This window comes from Microtus pennsylvanicus, chromosome 21 (assembly GCF_037038515.1).
Source record: "Microtus pennsylvanicus isolate mMicPen1 chromosome 21, mMicPen1.hap1, whole genome shotgun sequence".
NCBI lineage: Eukaryota > Metazoa > Chordata > Mammalia > Rodentia > Cricetidae > Microtus > Microtus pennsylvanicus.
Window position 1 is genome coordinate 12388280 of NC_134599.1, and position 25462 is coordinate 12413741.

General features: G+C 47.0%; 1 protein-coding gene and 1 long non-coding RNA gene across 3 annotated transcripts in view; one reads left to right on the plus strand and one right to left on the minus strand.

The window, feature by feature from the left end:
• The window catches only part of LOC142839460 (uncharacterized), a 38873-nt gene that overhangs the window by 724 nt on the left and 12687 nt on the right, over positions 1–25462 (minus strand). The window contains exons 2-3 of the long non-coding RNA XR_012908757.1: positions 12953–13541; positions 166–268 (exon numbers count right to left, since the gene is read on the minus strand). This is a non-coding gene — a long non-coding RNA (uncharacterized LOC142839460). The remainder of the gene's footprint in view (positions 1–165; positions 269–12952; positions 13542–25462) is intronic.
• The window catches only part of Wipf3 (WAS/WASL interacting protein family member 3), a 79206-nt gene continuing 67200 nt past the window's right edge, over positions 13457–25462 (plus strand). For both annotated transcript variants that reach the window (XM_075955585.1, XM_075955586.1), the window contains exon 1: positions 13457–13547. The gene's annotated coding sequence lies outside the window, so the exon portion shown is untranslated. The remainder of the gene's footprint in view (positions 13548–25462) is intronic.

The window sequence follows — 25462 nt, forward strand, 5'->3', positions numbered from 1 at the left end:
TCTACTTCCAATATCCAGGAAGATAACTATATGTTTTTCTTTGGGTTCACCTTCTTATTTAGCTTCTCTAGGATCACAAATTATAGGCTCAATGTCCAATATTTATGGCTAAAAACCACTTATGAGTGAGTACATCCCATGTTCATCTTTTTGGGTCTGGGTTACCTCATTCAGGATAGTGTTTTCTATTTCCATCCATTTCTAAAAGTATACAATGGAAGAAAGAGAGCATCTTCAACAAATGGTGCTGGCAGAACTGGTTGTCAACCTGTAGAAGAATGAAAATAGATCCATATCTATCACCATGCACAAAACTCAAGTCCAAATGGATTAAAGACCTCAATATCAGTCTGAACACACTGAACCTGATAGAAGAGAAAGTGGGAAGTACTCTACAACACGTGGGCACAGGAGACCACTTCCTACATATAACCCCAGCAGCACAGACATAACGGGCAACATTAAATAAATGGGACCTCCTGAAACTGAGAAGCTTCTGTAAAGCAAAGGACACTGTCACTAAGACAAAAAGGGCAACCCACTGACTGGGAGAAGATCTTCACCAACCCCGCAACAGACAAAAGTCTGATCTACAAAATATATAAAGAACTCAAGAAACTAGACTTTAAAATGCTAATTAACCCAATTTAAAAAAAATGGGGCACTGAACTGAACAGAGAATTCTCAACAGAAGAAGTTCAAATGGCAAAAGACACTTAAGGTCATGCTCAACCTCCTTAGCGATCAGGGAAATGCAAATCAAAACAACTTTGAGATACATCTTACACCTGTCAGAATGGCTAAAATCAAAAACACCAACCTTTGCTGGAGAGGATGTGGAGAAAGGGGTACACTCATCCATTGCTGGTGGGAATGCAAACTCGTGCAACCACTTTGGGAAGCAGTGTGGCGGTTTATCAGGAAATTCGGGATCAACTTACTCCTGGACCCAGAAATACCACTCTTGGGAATATACCCAAGAGATGCCCTATCATACTACAAAAGTATTTGTTCAACTATGTTCATAGCAGCATTATTTGTAATAGCCAGAACCTGGAAACAACCTAGATGCCCTTCCATGGAAGAATGGATGAAGAAAGTATGGAATATATACATATTAGAGTACTACTCAGCGGTAAAAAAACAATGACTTCAGAAAGCAGTTTTAACCCGCTGACTGGGATACAGGGGAGTGGTGTCTTTGGGGGAGGCCTGGAGCTAAGAGTTCCCTCTGGGATGTGTGACGACTCAGCTGCCACTCTGTAGATGCTGAATGGACAGGATAATAAGACAGCAGACATGGCCTGCATTGCCATTGCTTTCACAGTCAGCTTCAGGAAACAAACAGGTGCTGTGACTGTCCTCCGTCCCAGAAATCAGTCACAGAGAAAGAGGCTTCGCCCAAGCCCCCAGAGCAGGAAGGTGGCCACAGGCCATCTAATCAGGGTTTAAAATTCCAAGGCCTTTGCTTCTCTCTGAGGTTCACACAGTCAGAAGCTCTGAGGGGAGAGCTCTCAGACCCCTTCCTGAGGCTTCTGCACAATTCACAGCTTGTTTCTCTGAGGTGGGGCTTCCTCAGCCTGGGCCACTAAGCTGCTCAGGCCTCATTCCCTGGATAATTCTGACCACCGCCTAAGGAGAGAGCAAGAAGAAAGAGGTTTCTTCTCCTTCTCCTTCTAATGAGCTAGCAAGATTTTCACCTTCTAAGTCCATTAAATCTGAAAAGCTTCCACCTTTAGAACAAAGCTTCTTTCTCGCTCTGGCGCTATAACAAGCTGACTGCCCTCCTATAAAGGAAGTTACCCTCACCTGCTCTTCTGCAAAGAGAAATACTGCTCCTTTCCTGCGCTGCGGGAGAAGCAGCGGCCAATAGGTGCCTTACAGCTGCTGCCTGAGGTTATCTGACCTGTAACGTTCCATTAAAAGCTCTGTGAGGTTGACCCCATGTGGGGGGCAGCAGTGGACCCTGTGATGATCATCACTCTGATTCCATCCTTCAAGGGCATCTGAGCAGCAACAGTAAATAATAAAGATGCCAGAGCAGGAGCTCTGTCTAGTCTTCAGAGGTGTAAAGACAATGCTATCCCGGGCAAACAGGCAGGTCTGGTTGGTTCTCTTCCTCGCGGGGGGGGGGGGGGAGTGGGGTGCCAGTAAAGTTCTGTGACTGTGTAGGCCAGTAGAAGGATTCTTGGATACAGTTTTAACCCACACAGTATGGAAGCTTCCGGAGGGATGGTGAGAATGGAACTCGGTAGCGCTTGAAGCTCACCCTCCAAAAAACACCTTTTTTCCAGTTCCTATGCAACATGACATGCTTTTCCAGCCCATCGTTTGGGTGTTCTTTTTGAGGGGGCTGTTTTGTTTTTTTCTTCCCCTATGATTTCAGTGAGGGAGTTGAGCCCGGCTTCTCCGCAGAGCCTGATCTACCTTTTAGTTTTTCATCATCTTTTCTCTCATACTGTAGTAGAGTTACCATTAACTGTGAGTCCGTCTTCTGACTCCGGACTAAAACTGCTGCTATCCGAGGGCCCTGCCATTTCTCTCACGCTATACTGAAACTGCTGTTATCTAAGGGTTTGGATTTTTTTTTCCACTTTGAGTTTTAAATTTGCTCCAACCTTATGGGCAATTTCAATCATTTTTCCATTTTCTTTTGGGCCAGAATCACCAGAGTGCTGGTCACCAGCCATAATAAAGATTCTAGGCTGCTCTGAAGAGCTTTCCGCATCCGCTGTGAGAAAGGAAACGCGTCCTGACTGCTGAGGCTGCCGGCCACATCCTCTCCCAGAGAACTCAGCCCCAGAACAGCCAAGCACTTGTCACTGTCACTCAGCTAAGCCCAGCTCCACATTGGAGGTGCCTCCCTGAAGGCACAGATTTCCAACAGCCCCAAAGTGGTGTTTGTAAGTCTATGCCCTCCCAAGTAACAGTAAAGTTCTAATTCAGACGAGTGACTGGCCCTCAGTTCCAGCCTTTACTGAGGGCTTCTACTTTTACAAAAGGGGAACTGGGATACTGTTGGGTCCACCAATCAGCTGCTGCCTCCTGACCCAAGAGACTTTTCTCCTAGCACCAACCAAGCCACCTCACACAATTGCCATGTTATCAACATGACACCTTGCACACTCCCAGTGACTCCTCTGCCTTCCTCATTGGGACAGTTACAGAAGATAGTTAGCTTCGTCACTGTGTCCCAGGGAAGAGAGGCAGGGTAACAAGGAAGGGCTGTAAATTCACAGAAACCAAACTGTAGGCACTGATGGCAAATCTTATATGGGACTTTAGTGTCTTCATTGTCTGAGGGTGGCTGGGGCAAAGTTACCCACCTAGCCCCCTTGTATCTCATTTTGCTTCATTGGACAAAGGGGATAGTTATCATAATATATGATTGTAGTATTATTATCACTAGATCTTAAAATAACACGTGTAAAGTACACAGCACACCATTTTTAGCTAAGGCTAAGTGTCTCATAGACCTTTATCCCAGGTCACTTCTGTGCACCGAGAGTCCTCACAGGAAGCGGCAGTTACAATCACAGCGCCAACAGCAGTATTCAGCATGTGAAACTAGACTTTGGCTTCTCTGTCCTCTTCCCCCTCAAAAGTGGCAAGCAAACTGTGAAGACCAATTAAGAAGAAAAGACAACTTCCCTTTGATCCATCTGATTTAATTTCAATTTCTAAAATTATCAAGAAAGTCACTCCGAGGTGCTCTCAAGCTGAAACCGCAAAGAGCAGAGGCTCAAGACGTCTGTGTAAGGTGGCCTTTCCTGCCCAGATCCCCAACCTTCCAGTCAGGCTCACTGCACCCCGATGGGGAGATAGATATGTCTCTGGAAAAAAAAACAACTCTGTGGTTAGGAGAGAAAGGTTTGCGAATGCCAGCCACTGCTGTGCAGTAAGGGGCCTCACCCTTCCTGACCCTGGTAGGGCAGCCTGCCATCATCTGGTCTTCCACAGAGACATGGAGTCACCAACCAGAACACAAACTTCTTCAGTAGGACAAGGCAACAAATAATACCTGGATGAGATGTCCCCCGAGTGTTTGGCTACTTAGTCCCCAGCTAGTGGCTATTTAGGAAGGAGGTGTGGCTTTGCTGGAGGAGGTGTGGCTTTGCTGGAGGAGGCATGACACTAGGGGTGGGCTGCCAGGAGCCCAGCTTTGACCCTATCAACACAGGCCGCAGCTCTAATGTCAAGCCACAAGCTGGCAAATCCAGAGAGGTTGTGGGACACTGCCCTAATGCCACCCTCCGCTGGGGTTAGAAGAACGAGATAGTAAATGAAGGATACCGATAGGTACACCTGAGTTATGCTTGCCTGTCAAGGCATCTGCGACATTATCCTATAGAGTCTAGGAATCGGGGTTCATCCATCTCAACTTCAGCACCTATTTTCATTTTTTTATTATCTTAGGAAAGTAGATCTCTCTCTTTGTTTCTCTCTCTCTCTCACACACACACAGCACACACAGATGGCATTTCTGTCCAATTTCACTGATTTAGTTCGGAGGTTTTAGTATCTAAGATCCACTGGAATAGTTTACGAAACACAGACTGTTACATTTCTGGTCCTTAAAAACCCAGTTTAACTGGCGATGAGAAAAAAAAGCCCAGTTGCACTAATGAGATAAGTGTACAGAGAAAGAATCTGTCATTTTGAGTGAGGGGAGGAGACAGCTAACCCAACATCCCGTCTGAGATAGGCAGTATTTGAAAACTCACCATCCGAGGTTGTCACTAGGAACAAGCGTCTTCAGAAGCCGTCTGTTTCTTCGCTGACAAGGACAAGAACACCTGTGGTCTGTGTTCTTTCACACATGTCTAAGACCTGAGGAATTTCCTTTTGTGCTGGCTCTCTCCTGAAGAGCAGTTCATTGAAGAACCCCAAGAAGCTTTTCTCGCCTTTCAAACAACAATTGAAGAGACACTGGGCCTTGTGAGTGTGTGAAGCTGAGCAACCTAAGAGCCTTCTCTCCTGCTTTACTTGTTAATTTGGGGTCTTGTGCTGACCTCAATCAGAAGGAGCAGAGGCTTTGTTCTAATATAACTGAGCCCCACAACCACTCTGGTTTTGCCAGCTTGTGGCTTGACATCTAGAGCTGATAGGGTCAGTGCTGGGCTCCTGGCAGCCCTGACAAGCTAGGCCCACTCACCTGTTCTCGATTAGACAATTAGTTAGATGCATCACAGTGAAAAGCAGAGGAAGGCGATTTAGTCCATGTGAGCACAGTGGGAAGAGGAAGCAAAGGCTTAGTGACCCTGCTCCCTTGAGTCCGTCTTTGGGACTCATGACTCAAGGTTGAGATTTTTAAATAGACCGTGGGATGGCTTTTCAAGTAAAGACACTTGCCACCAGGCCTGTGGGCCTAAGTTCAATCCCTGAGACCAACATGAAGAACTGATTTCTGCAAGTCATCCTATAACCTCCACATGTGCATGCATGCTTTGGCAGACAGACAGACAGACAGACAGACAGACAGACAGACAGACAGACGGACACACACACACACACACCATCTAGGGGAAACAGAAGGTAAGTGGAAGGCTGATCACTAGGCATCACTACTCAGTCCTTCAAGGTGGTCTAAGAAGTTGTCAGGACTGTGTGGAAACTCTTCAGGAGACAAGTTCCTCCTCTGGCTGGCAGCAGGGCCCAGCCTTTCCCTTCTCCTAGCAGGAGACTCCTGGGGAGATTCAATTCCTTGGGTACCATTGATTCAATAGTCTGATAACCAAAGGAGGGGGCACAGACCTCCCTTCCCGAGCATCCTTATTCCTGCCATTTTACTTCACAAATATAGACTTTTACTTCTTAGCCCCCAGCCTCACCCAAAATTAACCATGGATTTTAAGATTAAGTTGTCCGCAACAGCAACGTCACTTCCAGGAATTCCCCTTTGCTACCGCTGACTGACAGCAAGAAAATCTACCTATAATGCCGTGTGAAGCGACGGGTACAGTGTGTGTGTGCACACACGTGTAAGATGGATGGAGGTGTGTTTCAGAAAAAGTACCAAAACACTGTTCACGATTATCTGTGCTACAAAATAGAGAGGGATGACTTGTAATTTTCTTTATCTTGCAGTTCTTTCTGAAGGAGCAAAGGGACACGGACTGTTTCATCACCGAAAACAAAATAGACCTTAAACACAATTTTCTGTTTAAAGCCAAAGGAATTACGGTGGCTGCCTTCCTGGGGGAAGAAGGGGAACCGATAATGGACTCGGTGATGGAATTGCCACCAACGGTTTTTAGTTTGATTTGGGCAAGTGTAATGTATTGATACACACTGCCCTGACATTGGGCAATGGGTAAATGAAGTGAGTTCACTTGGCTCATGATTCTGGTGTCTGGAGGGTCTACACAGCATGGTGCTGACAAGTGGCAAGGCTCCTTAGCCGTGTCATGACATGGTGGATGTTCTGAAACAGATCCAAACCAGAGAGGGCACATGTTGAGAGCTGAGTGACTCTTGCTCTTTAATCTTTAATAGCAGCCTGCTCGGTGAAAGGAAACTCATTCCAAACCCCTCTGTGAGCCTAACATTGATCCCTTCACAGAGTGCCCTCCAATCACGTTCCACCACGCCCCACCTCTTAAAGAGCCTGTCACCTGTTAAACCTCACTACAATGCAGGCCAAGCATTCAGCCTGGGAAACTTTAGGGACAGAGAACAGCCAAACACAGCAGTAGTTTCCATTGCCCGCCTTTGGAAGATGTGTGGGACACGGTGAAGAAGGAATCACAGCTTGACTTGTAGATAAGAGCTACTGACAAATGTTACTTCTCGCCATCTTTATCGTCATCCTAGGACATTGCCCACCACCTGCTTCCCTTCCTCTATGAGACAGTGAGCTCTTGTCTATTGTCCTAAAGGAACTTCCAACTCTACTTTCCCGTCTTCCTCTACATGACCACGCAATCTCTGCTGTATAGAGATGTACTGGTACTGGAGGTCATATCCTAGATATCCCAGCCCATGCCCTTTCTCTTCAAATTCATGCTATTTCATTCTTCAGCCTTTCTGGCAGTTCTGACTACTCTACTTGAAAGCCAAGAAGGGTGAATGAATGCCTTCATCTGGTGAAGAGTCCCTTGGCTTACCTTCATCTCTTGTCAGGAGTTCCCACGCCAATTATATCTCTCACCTCATTGTGGAGCACCGATGTGCATCGCCTGAACAGACACTCTGTACTTCCTGTCAGTACCCTCTCTTCCTACCACCTTGCACTGTTTCTGGCCAACAGTGACCGGCCTCGTGGAAGGAAAACACATGGCTAACCTTACATTTGCACTTGCCAACTTTGAGACGTGTAAAGAGGAGACAAAGGCTCTCTTTGGATGCCTGACTAACCACGGTCTGGGTGGGCACCTAATGGACCAACATTTGTGTAAGAGGAGCCCATCCCTCCCCATTGACTTTGTCAAAGGGCACTTTCACACAACATCACAATATCAACTGCCCTTGTCATCACTGATGCAGGGCTTCTGAGGTCAGGCCATTCTTGATGATCCTCAGACAGCTTGTCTGTTTAGGGAGTGTGAGTACAGAGAGTCCTAAGCCTGAACAATCTAGACTGTGTATGTATAACCTTGGGCTACTGCTTCCTCTGAACATTTGTTTTCTATGCTGCTGCTGTTTGGGAGTTTTCTCCAGTATAAAGAAAAAGTTACACAGTAGAGATTTGACTCAGGGCTGCAGAAGGGGAGAGTCCATGACCTTTTACCCTGCCTTGGCTTTATACCGTGCCAGTGAGGTTGGAGCCCTGGCTCACTAAGAGAGAGAAAAAGCATTCACATTAGCTGGCTTGTCACCTCTAAGACTATACAGAAGTTTTCCTGGATATGTTAGCTTTTTTTGTTAACTAACCTACTAAATCGAGGTTTGGATGTTGGCTTGTTCTGTGATTTGGGGCATGCTAAGTACTATAGTGGTCCTAACACAAAGACAGCATTTCTGCCTCCAAGGATACAGATGAGTAAACAGCTATCATACCGTGCTCTGGGTGCTGAAACAGATCAAGACAGGGGGGGGTTTACATGTTAAAAGCCTAATCCACCACGAGGGTCCAGAAGGCTTTCTCAAAGGAAGGAATATCGAAGGAGGAAGACATCTCTAGAAAATAAGGAGCAGGAAGATGTTCTGAGACAAAGAAATGGCCTGGGTGGAGGTGGTCAGCAGAGCAGATAGTGAATCCAGGGGCTTAGCTGAAGTACAGTATAGCTTTAGGGGTAAGCGACAAAAGATGAGATAGCACTGGCCTTAGAGGTCTCACATTATAGATAGCACTACACTCTCAGGCTTTGTTGCACATGAAATCAGAAGGGAATGACTAAGGCTTGCCAGCAGACTAGTTAGATGATAAAAGTTGCTCTTGAGAAAGATTAGAGAAGTTGCAAGGCCTCGCAGCACTGTGAACCCAGGTTGAAGGTGATGACAGGAGACCAGACATGAGCTCCAGCAACAGCTGCAGGAGTTGGCATGGAGCAGAAGGGGTGTGGGAGGCAGAAGGTGGCAGATCAGATGGCAGGGGTGGAAATCAGGGGGATGATAGGGCAGCCCCAGTTTGGAACTTGAGAGCATCACTGAATGTTAGTGTCATTAACAGAAGCAAGGGACGTAGGAGGATGGGATTCTCTTAAAGGGGCTTGCATTGTGATTGGATAGTGCCCACCAAGATGAAGGACCACTGGGTACCACTGAGCGGAGACATCATGTGTCATGTATCCAGCTGCTGTAGGTGGTGGGCTGGGTAGTGGGACAATAGTCTGGTGGGTTCATTTCTGTGTACAGCTCTTCTCCTCAGAAGTCCCATGACTTACACAAGCCTGTTAACCTCTGAGGTTCCTTTTTATCACTGAACCTTGGGCTTGCTCCGATGATCACTATGATAGCACAGGAGAAGCCCTTATAAACTATGGATCTCTGTAACTCCAATGGGCATTTCAACAACAACGGGGAGGGGGAAGACTGAGGGTAGGGTTCCTTTGTGAATGATGAACACTCTGAACTGCAGAGAAGCTGAGAAAACAGGTGAAGAAAACTAATCTCCTCAGGAGGTGACAGGCCTGGAAAGCAAGGCACCATCTTCCTCTGTGCTCAGTCCTTTCAACCCACAGAGTAAAAGGAGGTGAGCTTTTCTCTAGTTAACTGGCAGTATTGGGAGGTAGCACCGTGTATTGTTAAAATGATTTCATTATTCTCACTCACATCTTACTGCACCTTATTTGTAAGTTCAGCTTCATCGTTGGATTTCCTGGACTCGGTCCTGCTTGCCGCTTCACACCCATGGGGGTTGGGGGCACCCTCACGGCTCAGGAAGGACTGCTGTTTCTGTTTGACCCCCCTGTACTCAATTCTTTCTATATGACCTGGAGTAGAGTTTCCGGGTCATATAGTTGCTCTTGTTCCCATTTGAAGGGACTAGCCAAGCTCTCTTAGTCTGGCTCTCTATTGCTGTGATAAACACCGTGAGCAAAGCAGCTTGGGAAAGGAGGGGGTTTACTTAGCTGACCCATTAGAGTTTGTCATCCAGGGAAGCCAAGCCTAGAGGTAGGAACTGAAGCAGGGGCCACGGAAGAATGTTGCTTCCTGGCTTGCTCTTCATAGATTGAGTTCTCATAAAACCCAGAGTCACATGCCCAGGAGTGGCACCGCCTACAGTGGGCAGGGCCCTCCCACATCAATCATCAGTCAAGAAGATGTTCTACTGACTTGCCCGTAGGCCAATCTGATGAAGGCATTTCCTCCATTGAGATTCCTCTTCCAAGCTGGTGAGTTGAGACATAAATAATCAGCACATAAACCATTGCAGAGACCTCACCATTCCATATTCTTTCTAGCAACAGACAAGGCTTCCAAGTTGCTAACATCTTTAACAACACTCGCTATTTTCCAATGTCTCATTATGGCTATCTTTCAAGATAAGGTTTCTCTGTGTAACAGCCATGGCTGTCCAAGAACTCACTCTGTAGATCAGGCTGGCCTGAACTTGGAGATCTGCCTGCCTCTGCCTCCTGAGTGCTGGGATTAAAGGTGTGCACCACCCCAACACCACATCCTGGTCTCATTGTGGCTATCTTTGTGGGTGTGAATTAATGTCTCATTACAATCCCAAGGCCACTTTTATTTTAAATGCTAATGACTTATAAAACTAAGTATTCACAAAAAGACTGCTACATGAATATTCAAAGCAGCTTAATTTGTAATATCCCCAAACTAGAAGCAACCCAAATGTCCACTAACAGACACTGGCAGATCTGTACAATGAAACACTAATTAGCAGAATAAAGGAACAAACCATACAGAACATATGGATAAGCCTCAAGCCATCATATATGGTTCAAGCATATAAAATTCTAAAAAAGACAAAACAGTTCCAGACCTGTGATTTTCCTGGCCGGGAGGTAGTGACTGGTGGTGACAAAGAACACGTGTGTTGACCAATATTGTGGGTACCTCAGAACAGACATTTCTCAGGACCCATTAAACCCCAAATGGGTTCATAGTGTTTATGTAAAAACTTTTGTTTTTCATAAAGTTCGTGAGTTCAGTTTTAGACAGGCGACATGTGAAGTTCCAATTCTCTCGGGCTCTCACTTCCCTGAATGCCTCTCCTTCCCCGGTCCCTGTCACTAGAGATGTCTGTGTGTTCGTGGGAACACAGTTCAGGTGTCACTGCCTCCCCCTCCCACCAGGCAGGTGGCCTCCCCCAAATCTATCACCTCCTCTGTGTCAGCTGTCCATCCAGAACACGCTTCCTCCATCACGCAGAATGGCACCCTCCTCTCACCTCCTGCAGTCTAAGCTGCTGCTTCCCAGAGGACAGACCTGTGAATCCGTCTTTGTTCTCTGCGCACCAGAGCTGTTTCACTGCGCGACAGCTGGTGTATAAACATATGATGATATGACGTGGTTTAAACCCCTCGGGTTTCTTTAGTGCCTTCTTTCTAAAGACCCCAAGAAGTTCCGGAATTGACAGGAATACACCTAGAAGTATAGTTGTCGCAGCAGAGGTGTGGAAGGGAGCTACTGGAGGGGTCTGATGAGTGATAGGAGCAGAAAGGAGGGTTTGTTTTTGTTTCAAGTTACATTTTCCATTAGGAACACATTTAACTGGAAAATTGGACCCCTAAAAATGTTCCTTTCCAAATTGGACTGTCCTTATTTGGAACAAGATGGGTCGAAAACAAATAAATACTAGTGTCCTTGAAGGATTAAAAAAAAGGAAGGAAGGAAGGAAGGAAGGAAGGAAGGAAGGAAGGAAGAGAACATCAGCGGCTTAAACAAACAGTAGCAACTTTTTCTTTTCCCCTAATAAGTAGTCCAGAGGTGGACATCTGCTGGTTTTGGCTTAGGTGCCCAGCAACACAACACTGTCTATATCAGAATATGCTCTGATATTCTGCCTTTGCTGATAGTGTTGGTTGGCATTCATTGTTTCTTGGTTGAAATCTAGTTGTATCATCACTAGGTATCAAAGCATAAAGAGAATAGGAATGGAAGAGACAGACACACATAAGCACACATATACACACCCAACTCCTTCTTCCAACTCATTGGTCAGAATCAAGCCAACTCAGGTCCCCAGACTTAGTAACAAATGCCTTTACTAGCCCAGCCATCACATCTGCCCCTACTGCCTGCATAAGGACAAGTTTTTTTTTATTGTTGTTATTTGGGGATATTGTTGTTTTACTTTGGTAGTACTGGGGATTGAACTCAGTTAGGCAAGTATGCTTTCTAAGAAAGTCTAGGTGATCAGGAAGGGTACCGTTCCTATAGTCTTCAGTCTTTGACCGTCACTATCCTGAATTCTGTCCATAGAAAAGATGGGGAGTGTTGGGGAAGAGTAACTTAGGCATAGCTCTGAGGGACTTCTCTAAGGGAACAGATCCTCTCGCAATGCCAGAGGAAAGGGATGCAGGGAGGATCACTTGTTCCGTGAGACACTGAGCACTCGGACACAAAAACCTAATGATGATTTCAACCCCAAACAGCCCCATTCCTTAGGTTCCCATCACCTGGCACCAAGCACTTTAAAAACTGAAATACCGTGTCCTCCAGCAACTGTCCAGCTCATAAAATAAACAACTATGTCCATGCAACTAGTCTGTGCTTGGGGGACTCCACGGAAGACCTGGTGGGACTTCTACAGGCCGGTGGAAAAATCTTCTCTGCACATTGAGCTTGCCTTCCTTTTGAAATCTGAACACAAGGAGCCAAGTAATGAGAGTGAGGATTAACAACGGAGAAGAGGGTCCTTGGGTGAGACCCTGGCCTTCTTAACAGCAATTACATGCAGAATGGTTAATGACTCCTAGTTGAAGTATATCCTTCGGGCCTCACGTCCAGGATCGTGTATCTACACATAACCCTCATCACCTAAATCAAAAGAGAAAGCTGCATACGTGTCAATACAAAAGTGAAAGACGTCCTGAGTGTATTATTAATCCTTGATATAACCATAACCCTATCAGGCTATAAACATGAGCAATTAGGGAAGGAGCTGAGGGCTTCTGGGTATACATACTTTGACCGTGTGATGCTGACACTGACTCCCTCCTGTGTGTTCCAAAACACCTCCTTGTGAGCACTGGAGTCGAGCCTGCCTCCTTCAGTTAGCACACTGGAGGACCCTGCAGAGCAGTAAGCTCACCAAAGAGCCTCAAACACTGAAGGGCCAGTTAAGATTCCAGCAGGACATCCTACACCGGCAGGGATCCTTAAGATATGAGACACCGCTGGACACGGCATGTTGCCTCAGGCACAAACCTTCGGCACCCTCCCAAGCATCAGCCCGTGGAACAGTGAGGTGGGACAGCGTTTTGCTGGCCACACAACTTCACTCCGAAGGCTTATTCTAGTTTTTAAACTGCCTTCTTTGCCCTTCAGCCCCACCTAAAGCTACTTACCTCCCCTCCCCGTTACCAGGATATTTTGTGCTCACCTTGTATTATTCTTCGGGAGCAAACCTCTCTACCCAGCCCAAGTCCCAGTCTGAATTGGGTACCCTCTACTTATGCACACTGGATATCCTCTTGGCTCTGAATTGTACCTACTCCTTCTCATCAGGACAACAAGCTTTCCTGGTCTCCTTTGTCCCCTTGCTTATGGCGCTGTCTGGGGCTTAGCGAGGGCTGGGAAATGTTTGGAATGCGTAGACGAGGTGGCGCGGAGAACTCCAGCCCTAGGCCACACTGTTCCGGGCTCCTACTTGGGACTCTGTACCTGGGAGGTGCGCCGCGCGGCCGGGACCCGCCTCCTGGGTGCCAAAGCGACCCCGCCCGCTGGGCCGCGTCCCCGTGCGCTAGGCGGCGGGGCTCCGGGGCGGCCGTAGCTAGCAGGTGGGGGCGACGGCTCCGCCTCCGCGTCCCGGCAGCGCCTGAGCCTGGCCCGGAGCGAGCGGGGAACACAGAGACCTGCTCAGCCAGGCGCGCAGCGACAACGCCAGGCGCGGTCCGTAGACTGAGAGTGGACAGCGGGGACGACCGAGACCGCGGCGCCAGCTCGAGTCCAGTCCGCCCGGCCAGGGCCAGCTGCAGGTAGCGGCTCCGCTGAGTCCGGGCCCCGGGTGGAGTGTCCGACGCTTGCTGTCGACGGGGTGGTGGGGACAATCCCGAGGAGGAGTGGCCTCCGGCGGTGTCAAAGACATTGGGCGCTTGAGAGTGGTCAGGGACCCCTCCAGATTGCAGTCCCAAACCGTAACTACGATCCAGGCGCTAGCTCCGCGTAGCCCTAGCGCCGGCTACTCCGTTCCCGGCCCGCACCGGGTCGGAAAGGGACCAAGGCGACTACCAGGTTACCTCAGGGCGGGTGACCTCCCAGGACAGCACTGTTCTGAAAGCAGCTTCTGGCATGGAGGCTTGCTGGGCCTGGTGCCCCAAGGGGCTCTGCTTTCTTTCCTCACACCACCCCCTGAGAACAAAAGGGTAGGTCTCTCCGAGGTTGGAGCTGTCCCTGGGAAGGGCCATGGTGAAGAAAATCGATCAGGGAACCTACACAGTAGGAAGGGACGTAAGGGTATTGGAGCAGCCGCCAGGGAGAAAACCAGTTCCAGAGCTGAGAAGTGACTTATCCAAGGTCACACAGCTTCTGGCGACGGAGCTGAGCCAGGAGCTCAGGTGACCTGACTCCTCAGAGGTCAGAAGTCAGAGAGTGTGTGTCTATCTATTATCTCTAGCCATTTACAGCAGGCCACAAGCGGTCTTTAAAGTCCTTTGGAGGTGCAGAAAACTGGGTAACTGTGGCCGTTCCCCTGGGTGCTCAAAAGGGGGTGGCAAATTTGAGAGAGGGGCACTCTGGCTAGCACCATTCCTCGGGAACGGTGCCTAATGCACTCCTGGAGTGCCAGCCAAGTGTGTATGAGGACCAAGGGTCTCTAGTTGGACAGATGTTCTAAGGGAAAATCCAGTCTACTGTCTGTGCCTGAGGTCTTGAGATGCAAATGAGCACCTTTGCTGGGTAGACCTGTGTCGTTTAAAAAGTTTGCATGCCTCGGTCTCCTCCTTGCTAGAATCCTTTGTCACCTCAGAGAGGATCGGAAGAGGTGTACCATCCCTCAGTCGGTATTGTAATCATCACAGACACTCCAGCCTTGTTTTAAAGATTCACTCCTTTAACTTTCTGCCTGAATGTATGTCTAGGCACCGTGTGTGTGTGTGTGTGTGTGTGTGTGTGTGTGTCTAGGCACCGTGTGTGTGTGTGTGTGTGTGTGTGTGTGTGTGTGCCTGGTGCCCCTGGAGGTCAGAAGAGGGCATCAGACCCACAGAACTGGAGTGTTGGATGCATCTGAGCCACCCTGTTGGTGCTAGAAAGGAAGCCCTTCCTCTGCAAGACAAGGCTTTTCACCGCTAGCCTTCTTCTGAAAACTGTCATCTCTAGAGCAGTGGAGAGACCGCAAGGGGGCTGACTCTGGGCCTGGGCAGCCCTTCAAGGCGCTTTGGGTCTAGACATACCTAGATAGACAATCAGGAAGTTATGTGCTTTGGATTTGTGCACGTGACTTTTGCCATTTTTTTTTTTTACTTCATTAACAACTTAAGTGAGCCTTGGATGCTGAAGGGCACTGGCCTTGGCAGTGCTCAGATCGCTGCAGCTTTCCAGCTAATGTACTTTAGAGATGCATTTTAAACCCACAAAAACCAAATCAGGAGAAACAGTCAGAAGGGCAGGGGAGAAAAAAAGATGGAGTAGACGTCACAGGAAATGGTGGGGTACTGTAGGGTGCCCCCGCAAGCATTAACCTGAGAGTTCGGCGGTTCCCTGTAATTGTGCCTTTTCACTGCTGGGAAATAGACAGGGGTTAGCTGAGTTGCTCAAGGAAGCCAAGGATAAGGAATTGGGTCTGTAGGCTTCACATGAGGAATGTACCCTACATGTGCAATTTTTGGTCCCCTAATCTCGGCGGAGGAGTCGGGCTGCCTTACTAGAGCTGAAAGGCTGCTGTGCACCCCGTTTTAGTCCTGCCAGGAGTCTAGGTGTTCAGGCACTTGCGACTGTGACACGGCGCTCCACTCAGCAGCCAGAAGCAGAAGGGGTGGAGGAGTGTGTGTGTGTCTAAGAACATTCAGTTTCAGGAACGGGAGACAGCCAGCTGGCCCAGCCTGGCAACGCTCTTTTTAGGCGATTATTGTTCAGCAAGCGTACAGCACAGGTTGAGATTCTGCAGTTATTCCAACACCCCCCCCCCAAAAAGGAGTGATAGAGCCGGGCAAAGAGCTGCAGCACCAAATGAGAGTAACGCAGAAGAACGGAGAGTTTTCACCAGGAAGCCTCAACTCTTCCTGCTCTCTGTGGTTGACAGATATCTGTTCATTGGTGCTAAGACTGAAAAATCTACAAGGGGGGTGGGGGCAAGGTGGCTCAGTGGATAAAGGAGCCTGTGCCAAGTCTGAGTTCAACTCCCAGAATCCACATACTGGAAAGAGAGAAATGATCCCTGCAAGTAGTCCTCCGACCTCCAGAGTTCAATGCAGGGTGTGTGTGTGTGTGTGTGTGTATGTGTGTGCATACACACATACACATACACACATAAAAAATGTAAAATCAACCTACAAAAATAACTTAATGGAAGAAATGAAATTGATTTACCTGCATATATGATAAATTTTGGGGACACAGTCACATCTTAAAACGAAGTGAATTCCTGAGAAACTTGCCCTGGTGTGTGATCTAGTGTGTGTGTCTAAGTCCCGAACTTAGAGACATAGAAACATTTTTGTTTTACCACAAGTTCCTGACTGTGCTTGTGGGGACTGTGGGGTTTAGTGGGAGAGACCACTGAGCAGGACCACGAAGGTGGGTATAGTGGGCCCTCTCAGCCACCTGTCTGTCACAAAGTTACCTCCTAGTGAACTGTGCCTTCTCAAGGAAGTGCTGCTGCCATCTGGCTGCTGGAATATTTAGAAAGGAATTGTACTATTTGACTAACGTGGCTGATAGCATATGACAAAACAAACTGAAGAGGAAACTAGTAAATCAGAGTTCAGCTTGATGAGAAGATGATTAATTAGTTCCTTCACCACTCTAGCGAGCCCCGGAGCCTTTGCGCTAGCGATGGCGCTCAGCAGGCAGGCTGCATGCTGCTCCCTGCCTCCAGCCACTAATGCATTTTGAAAGCTCCCCTTGCTGTTTGAGCTAGCTCTTTCCTTCCTGTGGGGGACACTAGGGAGGGGCTCTCCCCACGCCAGGTGTGCAGCAGGGATTGCATCGCGGACAACAGTATTCACACATCAGGCGGGATGAAATGGAACAGAATGAATGTGGGAAAAAAAAAAACAAACGTCGTGTGGGCACTGAGTGAGCCAGACACCATTAGGAAAGTGTTCCGGAGATCCAGAAGGACTGTTCATCCCGTCCCTGATGGGTGATAGATTCCAGTAACAGGACGAGTTTCAGATGGCAGCACCCAGAAGGAACAACCAGACCCATCTTTGGAACGGAAGTTAGAGTCGGCTCCAGGATGCGCTGGGAGGAGGCTCAGGTGACCTCAGATCCGTGAACACGGCTGTCAGAGCAAGTTACCCAGGCTGCTATCCACTGTTCCTAAAGCTAATGACTAACTCCTGCCAGGGCTAAGAGTCTGAGAGACTGAAGCCATTCCAAGAACCTTCATAGGAAGCTTCGCCTTCTTCCTCCCACTGTTTCATTTTCAGCTGCTGTTAAGATTTATTATTAAGGGCTGGAGAGATGGCTCAGAGGTTAAGAGCATTGCCTGCTCTTCCAAAGGTCCTGAGTTCAATTCCCAGCAACCACATGGTGGCTCACAACCATCTGTAATGAGATCTTGTACCCTCTTCTGGCCTGCAGGCATACACACAGACAGAATATTCTATACATAATAAATAAATATTTAAAAAAAAGGTTTATTATTAATTATGTGTGTCAGGGTGGGGGGTGTATGTGCAGGTGCCCTCACAGTCCAGCAGAGGGCATTGGATCCTTTGGCGCTGGAGTTATTTTATAAGCATCTGTAGACCTGATGTGGGTGCTGGAAACCAAACTGAGACCCTTTCCCAGACCATGAGCCATCTGTCCAGCCCCTCCCACCATTTAAGGGAACTCAGAAGCCAAGGACTCAACTGCTCTCAGAATGCCGTGTGCTGCTCCACTCTGAACTCCTATGAACACCTCATCCTAACCCCACCATATCCTGCTCCTAGGCTTTGCTTTGTTTCAGTTCCCAGAGAGCAGATGCTAAACCCACGTGACAGATACTCCCTAAAAGCTGGCAAGTGAATGAATGAATGAATGCCTTTTACAGTGGTCCAAGAGCCTATTACCTTTCCATCATCTGTTGTTTGGCTTTTCCTGCTATAGCCCTCTCTGTTGCCCTGGATCCTCTGGCCTGATGGTAGAGATGGGATGTGAGGGCTGAGGATTTTTAGATTCAGCTTGTGAAATCAGAAACAGATTATTGTCTGTGTGGTGTCCACTTCAGAATTCCCGGGCTTGAGTTTATTGCTGACTCGCTGCCTGATCCTAGGCAAACCCCTTGAGTTTTGTGTGACTCTCTTTTCCCTCTGTAAAATGGAAATGGTGACAAGGCCTTTCAGTAAGGGTAAATAGGACCCTGTTGTACACATGGTGATTCTCAACAGATTATCAATTGTTTGTTATGATTACCATATCTGGGGCTTTTCATAAACTTTTCAGTGAATGCAGTTTTCAGAGGGGAATCAAATGCTGATCAGAGCTTCCTGGCAGCCAAAGCAAAAAGGGAAACTCAAATCTTTACCAATCAACAGCAACCATGAGATAAACATAGACAGATCGCCAGTTTTTCCAGGTCCTGAAACCCGAGAAAGCTTTTCCCTGGCAGGTCTTTAAGGCCAGCTCTGTTGTCATGGAGATCCAAGTCTTTAGCATGGCCTTGCCTTGCCTACAGACAATGGGTGTTTTGTGGCCCAGGACAGTGTGTGTTTTCTGGACCTTTATTGACTGTAGTTGTGGGGGTGGCGTGCCAGAGCGCAGCCCAGATGAGCCCCCGTGTAAAGGCCAGGACACTTTGGTCCAGAGACTTGCTAAGACTCCTTCCAGAGATGCTAATCCTTCACAGACTCAGGTGGACGTGAACCCCACTAGTCAACCAGAAAAGTCCTGAGGGTGTTTGGGAGCACAGCCCCATTAACAGGGACTGCTTTGCTGTCCCTGAAAATTATTTTCCATTTTCATGTGGGTATATGTGCATGCATGTTTGTGTGTTTATGGGCACACGTGTGTGAATGTGCATGCACATGGATGTTCAAGCCTGTGGAGGCCCAAGGTTGACAGGGCTCAACCTTGACTGCATGCACTTCCCTCTCATTAACTGTGGCAGGCTCTCTCAATCAAACCCAGAGCTCATCAATGTGGCTAGTCTCATTGTCTCCGCCTCCAAGGCTGGATTATAGGCTGGTCATCCCACCTGGCATTTACTTAGGTCCTGGGGATCTGAACTCTGGTCTTCATGCTTGCTTGACAAATGTTCTAACCGCTGAGAAATCCCACCCCTGTCTCCACACCAGTGACAGTTTTAGCTTCCAATTTAGAAAGGAGACATACTGCTGGGAAAAAGAATGTGATGTTGTGTTTTAAACATTTTCAGACTAAAATACTGATAGCCCCATTGTTTTGGCCCACCTCGTGTGTGTGTGTATGTGTGTGTGTGTGTGTGTGTGTGTGTGTGTGTGCGCACACACACACAAAATGCCCAGATATAACTTGATTCTATTGGGACTGCATTCAGAGCCAAAAAAAAAAAAAAAACCCAGGAAAAGTGTGTACATCTGTATCTACCTTAAAAAGGGACATGTTATTTGTTGCGGGGGAACCAGACTTCCCAGTAAAGGCCGCCTAGGGCTGCTGCGAGGAGCTCAAACAACAGGACCAGCTCCTTCCCTGCTCTGTTTCTCCCTCCTTAGTTTGCTATCAATACTTCATCCTAAATCTGGCTGCCTCACAGTCCCAAGATGGCTGCTGCACCTCTAGGCTTGCATAGATAGCCTAGGTAAAGAGCAGGCGGGCACAGTAGCGAAACTGGAGCTGTCCTATTGGACATTCTTCCGTTTCATTCAGAAGATGGTGACCTCTCCAGACTTCCATTCACACCTCCTTAACAGAATGACGTCCCAAGATCATCCAAGTATAAGAGTCGGAGAAAGCAAATCTTTCCAGCTGGGTGGATCCCTCCCCCACCCCCCAATTAGAGGAGGGGGTGGTTAGAGGGTAGAGACTGGAGTGCCTCCTTTAGTCACGGCCCTGACTTAATTAGCATCGCGAAGGTGACTCAGTCATTTTAAATGTCACACATTCCAGATCTTCACAGCAAGAGTGCTGCCAAGGGAAGTGTGGTCCACGTGGAGGTTCCTAGATCTCTGAGCCAGCTCCACCCCTTCCCAGATCTCAAACCTACCCTTGTCCCTACCACAGCACTTCAAAGACTCAAACTCCCTTTTATCTGCCTGCGCTCCCCTCCCCCACCCTTCTCTTTAACACTGAGGAGGTCTGCCAAAGTGTCCTGGAGTTCATCTGTTTATCTGGCCTCGTCCTTCTCCAAATTCCAGACACACAGCCTTTCGCATTGGTGTCAAACTCAGACAAACGGTCTCCCTTGCTAGTGTGGATGTGTGCAGTTTCCTCTCTACAGAATGAATTCCATCCTATTCCACAGGCAACCCGCAGCAATGACACCACAAATGCTCCCCCCCCCATCTAAATGCCCACCTGCCTTCCTGACGATGATTAACATAACAATTGTACAGGTTAACGAAAGTCACAGAGAGGTGGCCACATGCCTTTAATCTAAAACCTTACAAAATAAAGCCAATAGCCAAACTCACTGGTAACTTGTCACTGTGAACAGCATGCCACACCCCGCACTGGGCACAACTGACCCAGCCTACCACCCCTCCCATCAGGGGAGACCCACCCCTAGTTCCTTCTTACCCTTTTGATTTGCTTGTGACCCATGTAAGCGGTTTCTTCATTGCCTTCAGGTTTCCAAAGGGCTTGTGTTTCTCTTGGTGCTCTGTGCCCTGGATTCTGCCTTGCCTGCTGGGAATAAAGCCACACTACCTTTTAATTACAGCTTCACTGAGATATTTACACATATTAAGGAAATCGCCCCTTTTTAGTATTTCATTTCAGTGAGTATTAGAATACGCAGAATCATGCGGCAACATCCGAAAAAGAAACCCTTTCCCATCCTCTCCTCTCAGCTCTGCCTACCATTCATCTGCCGCTCACTCTAGATTTACCTATTCTGGACATTATATTAGTGGAATCATACAGAGACAGTCTTTTGTAAGTGGTTGCTTTGTCTCACACAGTATATTTAAGGTGAACCCGCCACAGTCCGGTGTGAATCGGCTGCCATGGCTTTTTACTGTCGAGTAATACTGCATCCTTGAACTGATGGCCTGAGACTCTTGTTTCTTCTTGCTGTTGATTATAATAATGCTGGCCTAGAGGTGTGGCCCAGAAGGAGCTGGAGCCCTTGCCTAGAATGCGCAAGGCCTGGCTCTGATCCATCATTGCAAAGAAGGAAGAGGAGGGCTAGGATGAGGAGGAGCAAGAAGGGGAAGAACTGAGCCAGTCATGTGCGAGTTTAATAAGCATGGTCAAGAGTGATCAAATGCACATTTTACACATGTATGAGAGTAGGCTGTGCCCCAGAAGTATGTTCAGTCATCATGTGTCAGTGGGCAACAGTACACGCGTGGATGCACTTGGCAAAGGCTGGATGCGGAAGAGCACAGCCCTGGAATCATACTGACCTAGGGGGCCTGTGGCTTGTGCTGTTGCAAGCTGTTAGCTATCACAATGATTACTCACATTTCCGAGCCTTCCTTTCCACATCTTGGATATGGGGCTGATATTGTACGTCTGTCACGCAGAGTTGGGTTTATCTTTTTTGGAGGAGGGTGGTAAGAGAGAATTGTATAAGCAACAAGTACATTGCTATTTTTGATCAGAACATGTAAACTGTTGTCTTATTAATGAATTATTTAGCAAAGCATCCTCATAGCCATGCCTTTCAGTGTTGTTTTTGGTAATCAAGTGTTCTGCTATTGAACTCTTCCCAGACTGAGGTCCATTAAGTAGGCACCAACCCTGACTACCAAGGAATAAAGCTATAGAGAAAAATGAATGTACTCTATCAGAGCAGGAGATGTTTACACACACACACACACACACACACACACACACACGGTGGGGGGAGGAAGGAGGAGGAAGCAAGTAAGAGAGTGAGAAATATACTTTTTATTTCCTTTTAATGACAGAAATTGGTTTTAAATATCTCGTGTCACTTAGAGCTGATGTTTATTCTAATGTTCTCTTGATATCGAAATGAGATAGTTTTGTTTCCATTGTTCTGTCTTCCAGTAAGGCAGAGGGAAAGTTAAACTGCACAGACATAACCACTAAGCCTGACAGAGGAACAATTATCCTGAACATAAAATTTGCTCTCCCTACACTTCAACGGCTTTTGCATACACTTGTTGCTCTGATTTTCACACAAATGGATATGTTCTAAGGTCTAGAAATGTACTAGCAGTGTTCTAGAAAGTAGGCAAGAAATGTAGTGGGCTGATGTCCACTGTGTGCCTTTCCAGCGTTTATGGATTCTCAGCAGGTTCTCAGGGATGGCGTTTGACTTTGTTATGTCCACATTATCCATGTAAGTTATGTCTGGGCCTATATGTATACTAAAGATCAACAGCCCAGGATATCTATCTGTGGGAACTGGGGGTCTGCATTTTCTAGTGAAGAAAGAAAGCCGCCAGTCATTATTTCCAAGCCACGCGTCTTGTGGCTAGCATCCTATGGAGCTCCTCATTTAATGGGTGGCAAGAATTGATCCCCAGCTGGAATCAGCTCACAAATGATTCATATCTAGTAGAGTATAACTCTGTGAGCTGTGGGTCCCATAACTGAATGTGGTAGCCATGGAAATGTGATAACAGGAAAATGTTTGTGAGTCTGCCATGACCAAAAACCAATTTAAAATTACACTTGGAGCATGCAATGCAATCGTCTGTGTTCCATCACGCAGCTTCCCCGCCGCCGTGGCTGTGGTCACCACCCAACACCAAGAGAGATACCTGAAACAGCTCAGCTCAGATTCCAGAGCATTGTTAAGTCAGAAACTGCAGTGCTTCGCTGGTTTCTGCTCCTATGGGAACATGGGGCTTATTTATTCCCCCAGAGTCTATCAAATGTTTGACTTTAAAAATTGCTGTTTGGATTTATTCATTTAATGTAATGATCCAGGAGTCTGAGGCCATCCTAGTCGGTATATGGAATTCTAGGTCACCCGAGGCTACACAGTGAGACCCTGTCTTTAAAAATAAGATAAAGTAGTGAATTATAGCTTGGGAATAAGACAGATTCCAACAATTTCTGAAACGGCTGTGTGTTGGCTGCTGGGTTTTTTTTTGTTTTTTGTTGGTGGTGGTGTTGTTTTTGTCAAGTTAGGGTTATCTGGGAAGAAGGAACATGAATTATAAAAATGCCTATATAAGACAGACCTGTAGGCAAGTCTTTGCAGCATTTTCTTGATTAATGATTGATGTAAGTGGGTCCAGACCATTGGTGTAGGTGAGGAGTGCCATCCCTAGGCAGGTGACCCTGGGATGAAGAAGAAAACAAACTGAGCAAGACCTGGGGAGAAAGTCAGCAATCAGTATTCCTCCAAGGCCTCTGCTTCAATTCCTTCCGGTTGCTTCCTGCCCTGACCTCCCTTCCCAACAGGGCCACGAGCCACGCTGGGAGAGTGGTTTTATTCCACCTCTGCCTATTTTCCTAGCATGCTTGACCAGTCCCCTGACCCTGTGGATGGTGGTGACTGTGTGGGTGTCCTCAGAGGAGCTGGCCATGAGGCTCAACCGCAGAGCTTGGCACACTGTAGATACTGCTTTGATTTTCTCCCCGTATACTTCCTGTTTAGGCACAGAAGTCTCCTGATTCAGGCTGCGTGAAGCTTTAAAAAAAAAAAAAAAGCTTCTCAGTTCCAAAGAAGAAACCCAGAGCCAGCAAGGCTCTTGTTTAATCGATTCATTCATGGTCTTAGTTTGTAAACAGGTAACATTGCACAGATGTTTCGGACATACAAAGGAGTGCACCGTGCAGAGGGTTCTCTGGTCACCCAGATGCCCCGTGTTCTTCCAGACACTTCCTACGTATGTAAGCATAAACATGGATATAAATACACAACATAAATAGAAACCTACTCAGACTGTAGGCATTTGCTGCTGTTTTTTTTTTTTTCCTTTACTATAACCTGGAGACCATGCCAAATGTCACACCTGGAGTCTACTAGCTTCTTGTTTAGCAACCGTCTAGTTAACCATTATTGGGTATGAATTATCTTAATATCCAGTTGATAGGAGAACACACACTTTATATCTGGTTGTTTGCTGTTTAAAAAAAATACTGTTTCTCGTGAGTATGGGTGTGTCCCAAAGATAAAGTCCTAAAATTGGAAAACACATGTAAAAGGTTAATAGATTTGACCTCGCCCTCCAGAGAGAGAGAGTGGCCCCTCCACTCTCTCCAGCACAGGAGAGAGACACTTGCTTTCTGTCTAGTGCGTGAGAGGGAGTGACCCCCCACTCTCTCTAGTCAGTGCATGAGAGCTAGTGATGACACCCCCACACCCCACCCCTACCCCCCAATCCCCACATCACTGTTTCAAGTGTGTGCTTATTCAGCTCTTGAGCGTGGCTGATCTGATGGGCACACAGTAGTATCTTGTGGCTTTGACGCACATTTTCTCAGGAATAATGCTGAGTATCTTTGATGTGTTTTAATGTCACCTAGGCTTTTGCTTTGGCTATGATCCGTTTAGGCCCCTTGCGTATTTTTATTACATTATTGATCTTTACTATGAATTTATACATCTCTGTCTGGAAAATAAAGCCATTTTACCATAATTTTAATTTGCTATAATTTCCCCTAATTTGTAGTGTGCTTGTTTCAGTTTCATGGTTTTTCTCAAATTTGTAATGATGTATGTCTTTGATATTGTGGTTCATGTACTTATATACTTATTAACTGCAGAAACATTTTCTTATGGCTTTTAAAAGGACTTACTGGTTGGGTGATGGTGCCACATGCCTTTAATCCCAGCACTCGGGAGGCAGAGGCAGGCAGTTCTCTGTGAGTTCGAGGCCAGCCTGGTCTACAGAGTGAGTTCTAGGACAGCCAGGGCTAACACAGAGAAACCCTATCTTGAAAGTTTATGTGTTTCTGTTGTATGTATAGGTTGTGGGGTGTGCATGTATGTGTACATATGTATGTGTGTGTGACATATCTGTGCATGACACATGCATATGAATGTACTGGTGTGTGCACCTGTGTGTGTGTGTGTGTGTGTGTGTGTGTGTGTGTGTGCAAAGACCAAAAGATGGCATCAATGTTGTCCTCTATTGCTCTCCGCATTAATCCCTTGAGATAGGAACTCTCAGTGATGCCGATACTCACCTTGTTGTCTAGACTGGCCAGGATCCTCCTGTCCGCCCCAGTGCTAGGGCTACGTAGTCATGACCAGTTTCTTACGTGGGAGCTGAGGATACAAATTTGGGTCTCCGCTGCTTCATTGCTTGCTAGAGCTTTTACCCACTGAGCAGTCTCCTCCACACCTCGCCTTGAAGAGTTTTTTAATCTCCTATATTTTTCATATCATAATAGTTTTCTCTTTCAGAAGTTAAAATTTTAGTACTTTGGATTTTATTTTGAGCCAAGGCAAGCCTTACATTCATCTATGTTTCTAGTTATCCAGTTTCCTCAATAGTTTTTATTGCGTAACATATCTTTCTTTTCCCTTCTCCTACATGCAGTGTCTTAAAACAAATATAGCCAAATCTTCTAAAAATTGATCTGTTTGTGGCTTTCAGATTAATTACCCAGATAACTCTCTGTTCTTCTCAGTGGTGTGGCTTTACTCTTTTATTATCCAAGGACTTAAGGCTTGCAT